Source organism: Solanum verrucosum, unplaced genomic scaffold, assembly GCF_900185275.1.
Source record: "Solanum verrucosum unplaced genomic scaffold, falcon-dt-bn FXZP01000446.1, whole genome shotgun sequence".
Classification (NCBI taxonomy): Eukaryota; Viridiplantae; Streptophyta; class Magnoliopsida; order Solanales; family Solanaceae; genus Solanum; species Solanum verrucosum.
In genome coordinates this window covers 4,418-16,237 of record NW_026020482.1, presented here as the reverse complement: position 1 = coordinate 16,237, position 11,820 = coordinate 4,418, and the positions used below count along the sequence as shown (strand labels likewise).

General features: G+C 40.4%; 1 pseudogene; it reads left to right on the top strand.

Annotated features, from left to right (window-relative positions):
* Window positions 1-836: 836 nt before the first annotated feature.
* On the top strand, window positions 837-8,810 carry LOC125809505 (uncharacterized; annotated as a pseudogene).
* Window positions 8,811-11,820: the final 3,010 nt, after the last annotated feature.

Sequence of the window (11,820 nt, the reverse complement as noted above, 5' to 3'; positions counted from 1 at the left end):
GACGACATCCTCTAGGGAGCAACCTAAAGGTGGAGGTCAAGTTGCCCAAGTCAAGCTTGATTACAAATCCAAGGCAAGTGAGCAACCACAAGGAGGTAACTATGTTAAACCTAACTTTCCTCGACCCTCTACAATTCAATGCTTTAGATGCTAAGGGAGGGGACATGTTGCTAGTGAGTGTCCAAATAGGAGAACAATTGTTGCTCTTCATGATGGATATAAGACTGAAGATGAAGATGAGGGTGAAGAAAAAAATGAGGGAGAGGGAGATAGGGGTGAAGGAGAGGAAGGTTCTTAAGGGGATGAAGAAGAAAGGTTGGACGAGAGGGTGAATTTTGTTTGCTTCATGAAGAAGGGAAAGTCTTTGCTTGATGATGATGAAGACTTGAACATGAATGTCAATCTTTCGTGTGTTGTGAGAAGAATTATGGGAGCCCTTGCAAAAGAAGAACTTGACCAAAGGGAGAATCTATTTCATGCTAGGTGCAAAATCCAAGATAAAGTGTGTTCTTTAATCATTGATAGCGGGAGTTGCACCAATGTGGTGAGTAGTTCCTTGGTGGAGCGTATGAAAATACAAACCAGCAAGCAACCCAATCCTTATAAGCTACAATGGCTCAACGAGAGTGGAGAGATGAAGGTCCTCAAACAAGCAAGTATTCGGTTTAGAGATGTGGTTCCCATGTTGGCATGTCACCTACTGTTGGGGAGACCTTGACAATTTGATAGAGATGTTGTGCACCAAGGGAGATCCAACAAATACACTTTTGTGATTGAAGGTAAAAAGTATGTGCTTGCACCTCGCTCCATATCAAGTGAGTGAGGACTATCGGGCTATGAAGGAGCTTCGGGAGAGAATAGAAGATGAGGCGGCAAAAGGTGAGGGTGAAAGTTCCACCATCGTTCCAAAGGAGGGGAGTGCCCTGGTTAAAAATAATAAGAACTTGTGCATGATAGCAAAGCCAAGCAAGTGTTTAAAGGGTGTGGATGAGGAATGCTTTCTAGTGTGCCTTGTCAACACCAACCTTTTGTTACATGCTAACCAAGATACTAGCACTTTGCCTAGTATTATTTCTTCTCTTTTGCAGGGCTATGATGAGCTATTTCCAGATGAGATGCCCGCTGGATTACCACCCTTGAGGGGAATCGAGCACCAAATAGATTTTATACCGGGTTCACAAATCCCCAATCGTCCAGCTTATAGGAGTAACCCTGTAGAAACCAAAGAGCTATCAAGGCAAGTGGAAGAGCTTCTTGAGAAGGGGTTGATCAAAGAAAGCCTAAGTCCTTGTGCCATACCGGTAATTCTTGTTCCCTAAAAGGATGGCACTTGGAGAATGTGTATTGATTGTAGAGCCGTAAATAATATCACGATGAAGTATCGACATCCCATTCCTCGACTTGATGATATGCTTAATGAGCTATGTGGTTCTATTATTTTCTCCAAGATTGACCTTCGAAGTGGGTATCATCAAATTCGTATGAAACCGGGTGATGAGTGGAAGACGGCCTTCAAGACAAAGTTTGGGCTGTATGAATGGCTTGTGATGCCATTTGGATTGACGAATGCCCCAAGCACTTTCATGAGATTGATGAACCATGTTCTTAAACCTTTCATCAACAAGTTTGTTGTGGTGTATTTTGATGACATACTTGTGTATAGTAAGACAATGGAGGAACATGTATCCCATTTGAAACAAGTGTTTGATGTCCTACTACGAGAGCGTCTCTTTGCTAATTTCAAGAAATGTTCATTTTGTGTTGATAAAGTTGTGTTTTTGGGTTTTGTGGTTAGTGCAAATGGGATTGAGGTTGATGACGAGAAGGTGGAGTCCATCAAGACTTGGCCGACCCAAACCAGTGCAACTGAGGTAAGAAGTTTTCATGGGTTAGCAAGTTTTTATCGGCGATTTGTGAAGGGCTTTAGTTCAATTGCTGCTCCTTTGACCGAACTGATCAAGAAAGATGTACCTTTCGTATGGGGTGTTGGTATAGGTGGTGTGTTGATGCAAGAAGGAAAACCATTAGCTTTCTTTAGTGAAAAGTTAAAGGGAGCTACACTCAAGTACTCAACTTATGACAAGGAATTGTATGCACTTGTGCGAGTGTTGGCTCATTGGCAACACTACTTGTGGCACAAAGAGTTCGTTATAAGGACCGATCATGAGTCTTTGAAGCATCTCAAGGGGCAATCCAAGTTGAACCAGCGACATGCTAAGTGGGTTGAATTCATTGAAACCTTTCCATATGTGATCAACTACAAGCAAGGCAAGGAAAATATGGTAGCGGATGCTCTATCACGAAGGTTTGTATTGGTCATACCTTAGTTTCTAGAATGATGAGGTTTGAAAGCTTAAAGGGATTCTATTCTATGGATTCCGACTTTAAAGATACCTTTGATAATCTTAGTCAAGGGAAGCGAGTTGATAGGTACCAATTGGTTGATGGTTTCTTTTTCAAAGATGGCCGAGCATGTGTGCCCATGAGCTCATGGAGAGAGTTATTTGTCAAGGAGGCTATAGTGGTGGTTTGATCGGACACTTTGGGGTACCAAAAACACTTGATATTCTTAAGGAGCAGTTCTTTTGGCCCAAGATGAAGCATGATGTGGAGATGATTTGTGGACAATGTCTAGAATGCAAGCAAGCCAAATCCACGACTAGGCCCCAAGGTAAGTATACTCCTCTTCCTACTCCAAATGGTCCGTGGATGGATATTTCTATGGACTTTGTGTTGGGACTTCCTAGGACTAAAAGAGGACATGATAGTATATTTGTGGTAGTGGATAGATTTTCTAAAATGGCTCATTTTATTCCATGCCATAAATGTGATGATGCATCCCATGTAGCATCTTTGTTTGTTATCAATGTGCTTAAATTGCATGGAGTCCCTCAAACCATTTTTAGTGATAGGGACTCCAAGTTTCTTAGTCATTTTTGGAAGAGTCTATGGGGTACACTTGGTACCAAACTTATGTTCTCTACTTATTGCCATCCTTAAACGGATGGACAAACCGAAGTAGTCAACCGGACTCTTGGAAGCATGCTTCGATGCATGATTAGAGGAACCCCAACTACTTGGGAAGACCGTTTACCCTTGAGTGAATTTGCATATAATCGGTCTTTCCACTCCTCTATTGGAATGTCTCCATTTGAGGCATGTTATGGTTTTAAACCTTTGTTTCCATTAACCATGATTCCTTTGTCTAGCGATGTTGTTGTGAGCCTAGATGCCAAGAAAAGGGCAAAGGAGATGATGAACATTCATGCCAAGGTCAAAGAGGCCATTGAAAAGAACAAAATTCAAAGGTGGCCATTCGAAAGAATCGAGGGAGAAAGGAAATGATCTTCGATCCAGATGATTGGATGTGGGTGCATTTCCGAAAGGAGAGGTTTCCACAAGTACGAAAAGGGAAGCTAAGCCCAAGAGGGGATGGACCCTTCAAAGTACTCAAGAGAATCAATGACAATGCTTACATGATTGACCTACCAAGTGAGTATAATGTTCATAATGTTTTCAATGTTAGTGATTTGTCTCCTTGTGTTGTAGGTGATCCTTTGGATTCGAGGACGAATCATTTTCAAGAAGGGGAGGATGATAACATGGGAAGCATGGATGACACTAACATGAGTGGCATATAAGCAATGTTCATGAAAAGGGAAGCATTAGAGGGGCTTGAAGGTCACCAAAGAAAAACATACAATGTGTGTAAGGTCCATCAAAATGAGAAGGAAGAAGGAAAGAGGCCATGTGTGGAAATGACCATTTCATAAATTCAACAATTCACAAAAGAAGGCAACCAAACAAGGCCCTTATCTCATTAAGGGTAAACTTGTCAAAAAGTGTCTTGTTTATTTTTTTAGTATAAATAGTAGTCTCTTTTATTTTGGGAAGACTTAGACTATATTGAATATTGACTCTCAAATTATAGTATCCTCTTAGTGAGTAATTAGTAAGTAATTAGGGTGAACTCATGGGATTGCTTGTTAAATTCCTGTGTTTGATTAATCAAAGTGTTACCCCTTTGTGATTCTTGGTTTCATTTGATTATTCTTCTTTGGGTTGAATTTAGGTTGTTGAAGTCAATTGGGAGGTGAGGGTTTTAGTCCCTTGTTGCCCATAATTTCAATAACTTGAATATTAATCCACATATCCTTTCTTTCTTTATTCCTTTCCTTCCTAGATCGTTATCAGATTTGGGCCAAAGAGATAGGGTTCACATTACCATCTTATGTGGTAACACAAACTATACCTAGGAAGGCCATGATAAATCACGAGCAAAGGTAGAATATCTTCTACTCCAAGTGCCTCATCCAGAGCCAAGTATGTGCTTTGATCATTGAAAGTGGAAGTTGTCCCAAACTTGCTAGCACGGCTGTGGTGGACTACTTGAAGCTTCCAACGACTAAAGTATGCTAAGCCATACATAGCATATTGTGGTAGATTGATTTTGAATATTGTGGTTGTAAACATAAACTCCTTGTGTGAGTGTTGAAAGCTTGGTAAGATTTTGTTGAACCTTGTTTAGAAACGAAGGTTTCTTGGGATATTGATTCCCTCGAGGTCTTCATAAGAATTAGCTCCTTCTTGACGGATTAACGAGCTGAGATCTTTGGGTTTAATATACCCTTAGGTTGCACTATGTTTCCTCCTTTTGCGTCTCTCTATTTATCCGGATTTGGTACTTTCCGCTATTTGTTGTGATTCTTCTACTAAGAAATTACATCATTCGGTATCAGGGCAAGGCTTAGAATCGTTCCTACGAATTCTAGTCTTGGGTTGTTACAAAAAAAAGGGATAAAAAACGTTTTCTAGAAAACCCCAAAAATATTTTGTTTATTTGAGTCTTGTTTGAAGTTTCTAAGGTTATATTAGTGTTCTCTAACCTTATTTGAGTTTAGATCTGCGATTTGGTGAAGTTTGGTTCAATATTGAAGTTTTCACCATTGTTGGTTGAAGAAGCTTTGAAGAAGACGAAGTGGGTTTTGAAATCTGGAAGTTTTGGCAAGTAATTGAGTGCTAAAAAGTATTGAGGTTTGTTCCCTATATCAAGGAGAGCATTCACCTAAAGATTCATGAAATTCCGAGCTAAAAAATTTTCGAAGTTTAATTTTGGATCTTCATAGTGTTCTTGAAGAATATTCAAATGTTCAATAAGGGAATATTTGAAAAGGAAAGTGCTTAATTCCATAAAAGAAGAAAGAGAAAGTGTTAAAGTGTTTGTAAAAAAAGAATTTACAAAAAAGGGTAAATACAAAAGGCCAAGAAAGACGGTGGGACCACCAAGGTTAAATTTTCGGAGCCTTGCAGCAGGAGCTTGAGGAATTTGGGCAAATCCCGACTTGGATCGACCATTCCACTTGGCGCCTCCCCCTTTGGGAAGTTAGGTCGCCTAGTTGGACCACATTTTGGGGAAGACACTGGAAATTTCGACGACCTAAGTTGTGGTCACCGAACACACTCGGCGCATCGCCGAACTTCCACCCAGATCGCCACTTTGCCTTGTCTGTTTGTAGAGTTTGGCGAGTCAATGTTCAAGCTGGCAAGCTGAACTTCACGTTAGAAGAAGAACACATGCCATTTGGCGATGGGAAACTCGTCTTATGACCCTTTTCTTCTCAGGTTCTAATTCTTAGTTTCTTTTCTTTTGACTCTAGTTCGCAATCAAGATTCCTAAACTGATTTTCAACTTGTAAGTACCTACTCATTGACTATTGGTTTTCGAAATTCAATTCTTTGTTATTGCTTTTCTTTGTGTGCTTTTATTCGTTTTACTTCGTAGTTAACTTCATTTGTAAATACCTGTATTATGCGTACGCTAGTTCTATTCACCTGATACTTGACATAGCCTTCTAGTATAGGTGAGGGACCGTTCTTCTTATATGATTAGTGTTGGTTTAAACTAGCTAGCTCGCAAGGTGATGTAACACCTTGCACGTTTCAGCATGTGTACTGCAAGTTAGCTCCGACGGAAGTATTTAAACTAGAGGTAGTAAAGTGGTAATTGGGCCAAATGCACTACCACTTACTTGTATTAATTTGGCCCAAGTTGAGTAGAAGGATAAGGGAAAAATGGACAGCCAAGGCCCAATAGTCTTAAGTCCAAAAAGGCCCAAGTGAAAAGTCCAAATAGGTGGACCACCTACTTGCATTAATTATGGCCCAAATTGACATGAATAGAGGGATAATTAGGAGTAGGGCCCAACAAGTGTTGAAGTTCCCAAAAGCCCAAGTTAAAAGGCCAAGTAGGTGGGTCACCTACTTGACAATATATGGCCAAAATTAGTCAAGAAATTCGGCCATTACACCTCCTTTTTAAAGGGATAAAGATCAGATTTTTTGCTTCATTTTTAACTTGCAAAATTTTCAGATTTCTTAAGTTTCTTTCTTGGTCTCTCTTGGCTTCAATCAGCAGCCCTAGAAAACCTTGGTTCCTTGAGTATTGCCCCATTTTCAAGTAAAAGTTTGAAGGAGAGTTTCAGTTCTTGGAGTACAACTTTAGAGGATAAGTTCCTAGAAACTAAGGTAAGACTACTGCCCATTTTTTCCTCTCTTTAAATACAGATTTGGGGTGGAGAATTTTGTATATATTTATCAAGAACTAATGGATGGTGATAAATCTTTGAGTTAATATTTTCCTATTATGCTGAAAGATTTTTAGGGATTGATAGTGGCTGCCTTATGTATATTGTTGTTGGGGGCTGTTTGGGTATCTTGGAAAAGGATGTATGAAGTTGTATTAATGTATAGAAGAAGGGTGTGGTGGTTCACCATTGGTGCAAGGGTTGTATAGGCCTACTTTCCGTCAAGTGTTAACTACTGTTTTTAGGGCCTTGATTAGCTGCTGACATTAGCTTAATTGTGACTTATATTGTAGATTAGCATCCATGAAGGGAGGTTGAATTGTGACAGTGGTATTGGTCAGAAAATAAGGTATGTAGGGCGATTCGATTCCATATTCCTTGACATGAAATCTGATACTTGCGATTAATGTCAATAAGTGAATTTCCTAAGTTCTATTCCTAGTAAAGGAAACATAGTGGCAACGTACGATATCCAAATAGCTAACAATATCCCCCCCTCCTAAGTGTACATAATTACTTAGTTACACGTTCAGTACTCTATAGTCAATTGAAGTCAATTGTGTCATTCAAGCTCTCAAGTAATGCATTAATGTTACATAGCTCCTTATATTGTAGCTACTGTCCTAAAGTATTATTTTCATGTCTCCTACTATTGTTTCGTATTTCCAAATCTCAAAAATGATTGTGACCATCAAAACAACAATCTCAAAGATTAAAGAATCTAAGTGAAGCAATTTGTATAACTATGGGTGGCAGCTCAGGGGCGAAAGCCTAGCATGGGCCGATCCCAATGGGTATAGAAGGGTGGCAGCTCAGGGGCGAAAGCCTAGCATGGGCCGATCCCGATTTGTGCAATGTTGAGGTCCGCATCCCAGGGGTTAAAATGCCTAGCATGGGTCATCCTCTTCTACCACTGATCAGCTGGTCACTTATATCACATGCGTTATAAAGATCATAACACACATAAAGGTAAAGACAAGAATGTAACATACACGACCCCACCAGAGTTAACAGAGGCAACCTCCTATTCTGATTTATGCACTTATACGTTGATACATGGTTTCGTTTGAACTCTTATTTTTATATATGTAGTTGCCTTACATATTCAGTACACTTTTCGTACTGACGTCCCTCGCGTGGGACGCTGCATTTCATGCTGCAGGCACAGGTACTCTCGCTAGTAGACCTCCTCAGTAGGAGCATACGACGCTCAGCTACTTTTGGTGAGCTCTAGGTTGCTTCGGAGCTTTACTGAGCCCTTGGTAGACTCATTTTGGTATTGTATCGTAGCTAGGGGTAAGGCGGGGTCTGTCCCGACCTACTCTAAGGGTTTCTATCTTTTAGAGGCTTTGTAGACTTATGTATATGGTTCAGTTGCATCTTAACCAGTTGTGGCCTCAATGGCCAAGTCTTATATATAAGTTTTGGGTCTACTTATGTCGGTTCATATCATTGTGTCCCTGGGGAAGTTGTCACAAAAATTTCATAGTTACATGCATAGTAAGCACAGGTCACATGTTGGTTCTCTCGGGCCGTTAGGGCATCGAGTGCCTGTCCGTCTTAATGGGATTTGAGGCGTGACATCTTTCTTGACTCAAGTCCGTTTGCTTTAATTGAGTAGTCCGTTTTTCATTAAACAAAAATCCATTCCGACCAAGAGTAGAATTGGCTCTTTTGTAATGAGCTGAGTATAAGCAATCTTCAACATTAGCCGCGCCAATTTGAAAGACAATCAAAGGTGTGTAAACACGAGTGATTGTGAGTTCATATTCACTAACGCTAACGTTGTTGTTTATTGTTTTTGTTGAGTATTTCTTATTGCTAGGTACCATGGAAATAGAAAACAAAACCTACCCACCAAAGGGAAATGTTATCATAGAATATTCCATGAGGACTCCTACTGAAGAGAGTGGGATAATGAGGATGTTGGATGGAAGCTTGGTTAAGTTTAGAGGTTGTCTATCCGAGAGAATTTATAAACTGACCAATGTGGAGGATGAGATTTGGGCCAAAGAGATAGGGTTCACATTACCATCTTATGTGGTAACACAAACTATACCTAGGAAGGCCATGATCAATCACGACCAAAGGGAGAATATCTTCTACTCCAAGTGCCTCATCCAGAGCCAAGTATGTGCTTTGATCATTGACAGTGGAAGTTGTCCCAACCTTGCTAGCACGGCTGTGATGGACTACTTGAAGCTTCCTACGACTAAAGCATGCTAAGCCATACAGAGTTCAATGGTTAAATGAACAGGAATTGAGGGTACATGAACAAGTGTTGATTAAGTTCCAAATTGGGAAATATCATGATGCTGTACTTTGCGATGTGATTCCCATACAAGCTAGTCATGTACTACTCAGGAGGCCTTGGCAACACAGCCACGCGTCAATACATGATGGAAAGCACAACACCTATACCGTCATGTTATTGCTAACGCTAACCCTCATGCCATGAGGAACTTGTTTGTTTGCTCCCCCTAGGGTTTTCAAGGTATGGATTCGAGGACGAATCATTTTCAAGAAGTGGAGAATGATGTAACATGGATTACATCAAGCCTATCCATTCACGAACTTCAATGCTTTTATGGAGTGTTCACAAGGATGGAGGTTGTTTGGCATGTATGGATGCCAAGGAGGGAGTTCCATGCCTTGCATGGGAACATATGCATCTTGAAGGAACTCCCAATTGGGCAGCACCATGCTCGGATAATAGCTTGGAGAGTGGAAGGCCAAACGAAGCGAGAGGAGCAAGTGAAGAACGTGCTCCATTCGGCGAGCTGGAGAACACTTCGGCGACTCGCCAAAGCCCTTTGTCGAGTGTTCCCAATATCGCCAACTGCCCAAGGAGCTACAAAGGGGAAAACTGCTCACTAGGCGAGCTGAAGACCATTGGGCATCCCCAAGTGGATTAGGGACGATGGTTCCCAGACCGCCCAAAGTTCCATTAGCTTCCCAGCCAAGGCAAGGAGCAGAGTTCTTCGCAGAACCTATTGGGCGCATCGCCGAGTCATTAGGCGATCCCGACGTGGCTCGCCCATTGGCCCATTTTGGGTCACCTTTGTGCCATCTATGTAATAATGCCTAAAACTATAAATAGGCCTTTAGAGTTTCATTTTAGGGTAGATTGATTTTGAATATTGTGGTTGTAAACATAAACTCCTTGTGTGAGTGTTGAAAGTTTGGTAAGATTTTGTTGAACCTTGTTTAGAAACGAAGGTTTCTTGGGATATTGATTCCCTCGAGGTCTTCATAAGAATTAGCTGCTTCTTGACGGATTAACGAGCTGTCAGTCTTTGGGTTTAATATACCCTTAGGTTGCACTTTGTTTCCTCCTATTGCGTCTATCTATTTATCCGGATTTGGTACTTGTTAGGATCTAGATTGGAGTTTATTTGATTTAATACATCCTTTAGTTGCCAATTGTTTCTTATCTTGTGTCTCTTCTTCTATGTTTCTTGTTTTCCGTTATTTGTTGTGATTCTTCTAGTAAGAAATTACATCATTTGGTATCAGGGCAAGGCTTAGAATCGTTCCTACGAAATCTAGTCTTGGGTTGTTACAAAAAAGAGGCGTTAAAAACGTTTTCTAGAAAACCCCAAAAATATTTTGTTTATTTGAGTCTTGTTTGAAGTTTCTAAGGTTATATTAGTGTTCCCTAACCTTATATGAGTTTAGATCTGAGATTTGGTGAAGTTTGGTTCACTATTGAAGTTTTCACCATTGTTGGTTAAAGAAGCTTTGAAGAAGACGAAGTGGGTTTTGAAATCTGGAAGTTTTGGCAAGTAATTGAGTGCTAAAAAGTATTGAGGTTTGTTCCCTATATCAAGGAGAGCATTCACCTAAAGTTTCATGAAATTCCGAGCTAAAAAATTTTCGAAGTTTAATTTTGGATCTTCATAGTGTTCCTGAAGAATATTCAAATCTTCAATAAGGGAATATTTGAATAGGAAAGTGTTTAATTCAAAAAAGGAAGAAAGAGAAAGTGTTAAAGTGTTTGTAGAAAAAGAATTTACAAAAAAGGGTAAATACAAAAGGCCAAGGAAGATGGTGGGACCACCAAGGTTAAATTTTTGGAGCCTTGCTGCAGGAGCTAGAGGAATTTGGGCAAATCCCGACTTGGATCGCCCATTCCACATGGCGCCTACCCCTTTGGGAAGCTAGGTCGCCGAGTTGGACCTCATTTTGGGGAAGACACTGGAAATTTCGACGACCTAAGCCGTGGTCACCGAACCCACTCAGCACATCGGCGAACTTCCACCCAGATCGCCAATTTGCCTTGTCTGTTTGTAGAGTTTTGGGAGTCAATCTTCAAGCTGGCGGGCTGAACTTCACGTTAGAAGAAGAACACATGCCATTTGGCGATGGGAAACTCGTCTTATGACCCTTTTCATCTCAGGTTCTAATTCTTAGTTTCTTTCCTTTTGACTCTAGTTCGTAATCAAGATTCCTAAACTGATTTACAACTTGTAAGTACCTACTCATTGACTATTGGTTTTCGAAATTCACTTCTTTGTTATTGCTTTTCTTTGTGTGCTTTTATTCATTTTAGTTCGTAGTTAACTTCTTTCTTGACTCAAGTCCGTTTTCTTTAATTGAGTAGTCCGTTTTTCATTAAACAATAATCCATTCCGACCAAGAGTAGAATTGGCTCTTTTGTAATAAGCTGAGTATAAGCAATCTTCAACATTAGCCGCGCCAATTTGAAAGACAATCAAAGGTGTGTAAACACGAGTGATTGTGAGTTCATATTCACTAACGCTAATGTTGTTGTTTATTGTTTTTGTTGAGTATTTCTTATTGCCAGGTACCATGGAAATCGAAAATAAAACCTACCCACCAAAGGGAAAGGATACCTTAGAATATTCCATGAGGATCCTACTGAAGAGATTGGGATAATGAGGATGTTGGATGGAAGCTTTGTTGAGTTTAGAGGTCGTCTATCCGAGAGAATTTCTAGCCTGACCAATGTGGAGGATGAGATTTGGGCCAAAGAGATAGGGTTCACATTATCATCTTATGTGGTAACACAAACTATACCTAGGAAGGCCATGATATCAATCACGAGCAAAGGGAGAATATCTTCTACTCCAAGTGCCTCATCCAGAGCCAAGTATGTGCTTTGATCATTGACAGTGGAAGTTGTCCCAACCTTGCTAGCACGGCTGTGGTGGACTACTGAAGCTTCCTACACTAAAGCATGCTAAGCCATACAGAGTTCAATGGTTAAATGAGG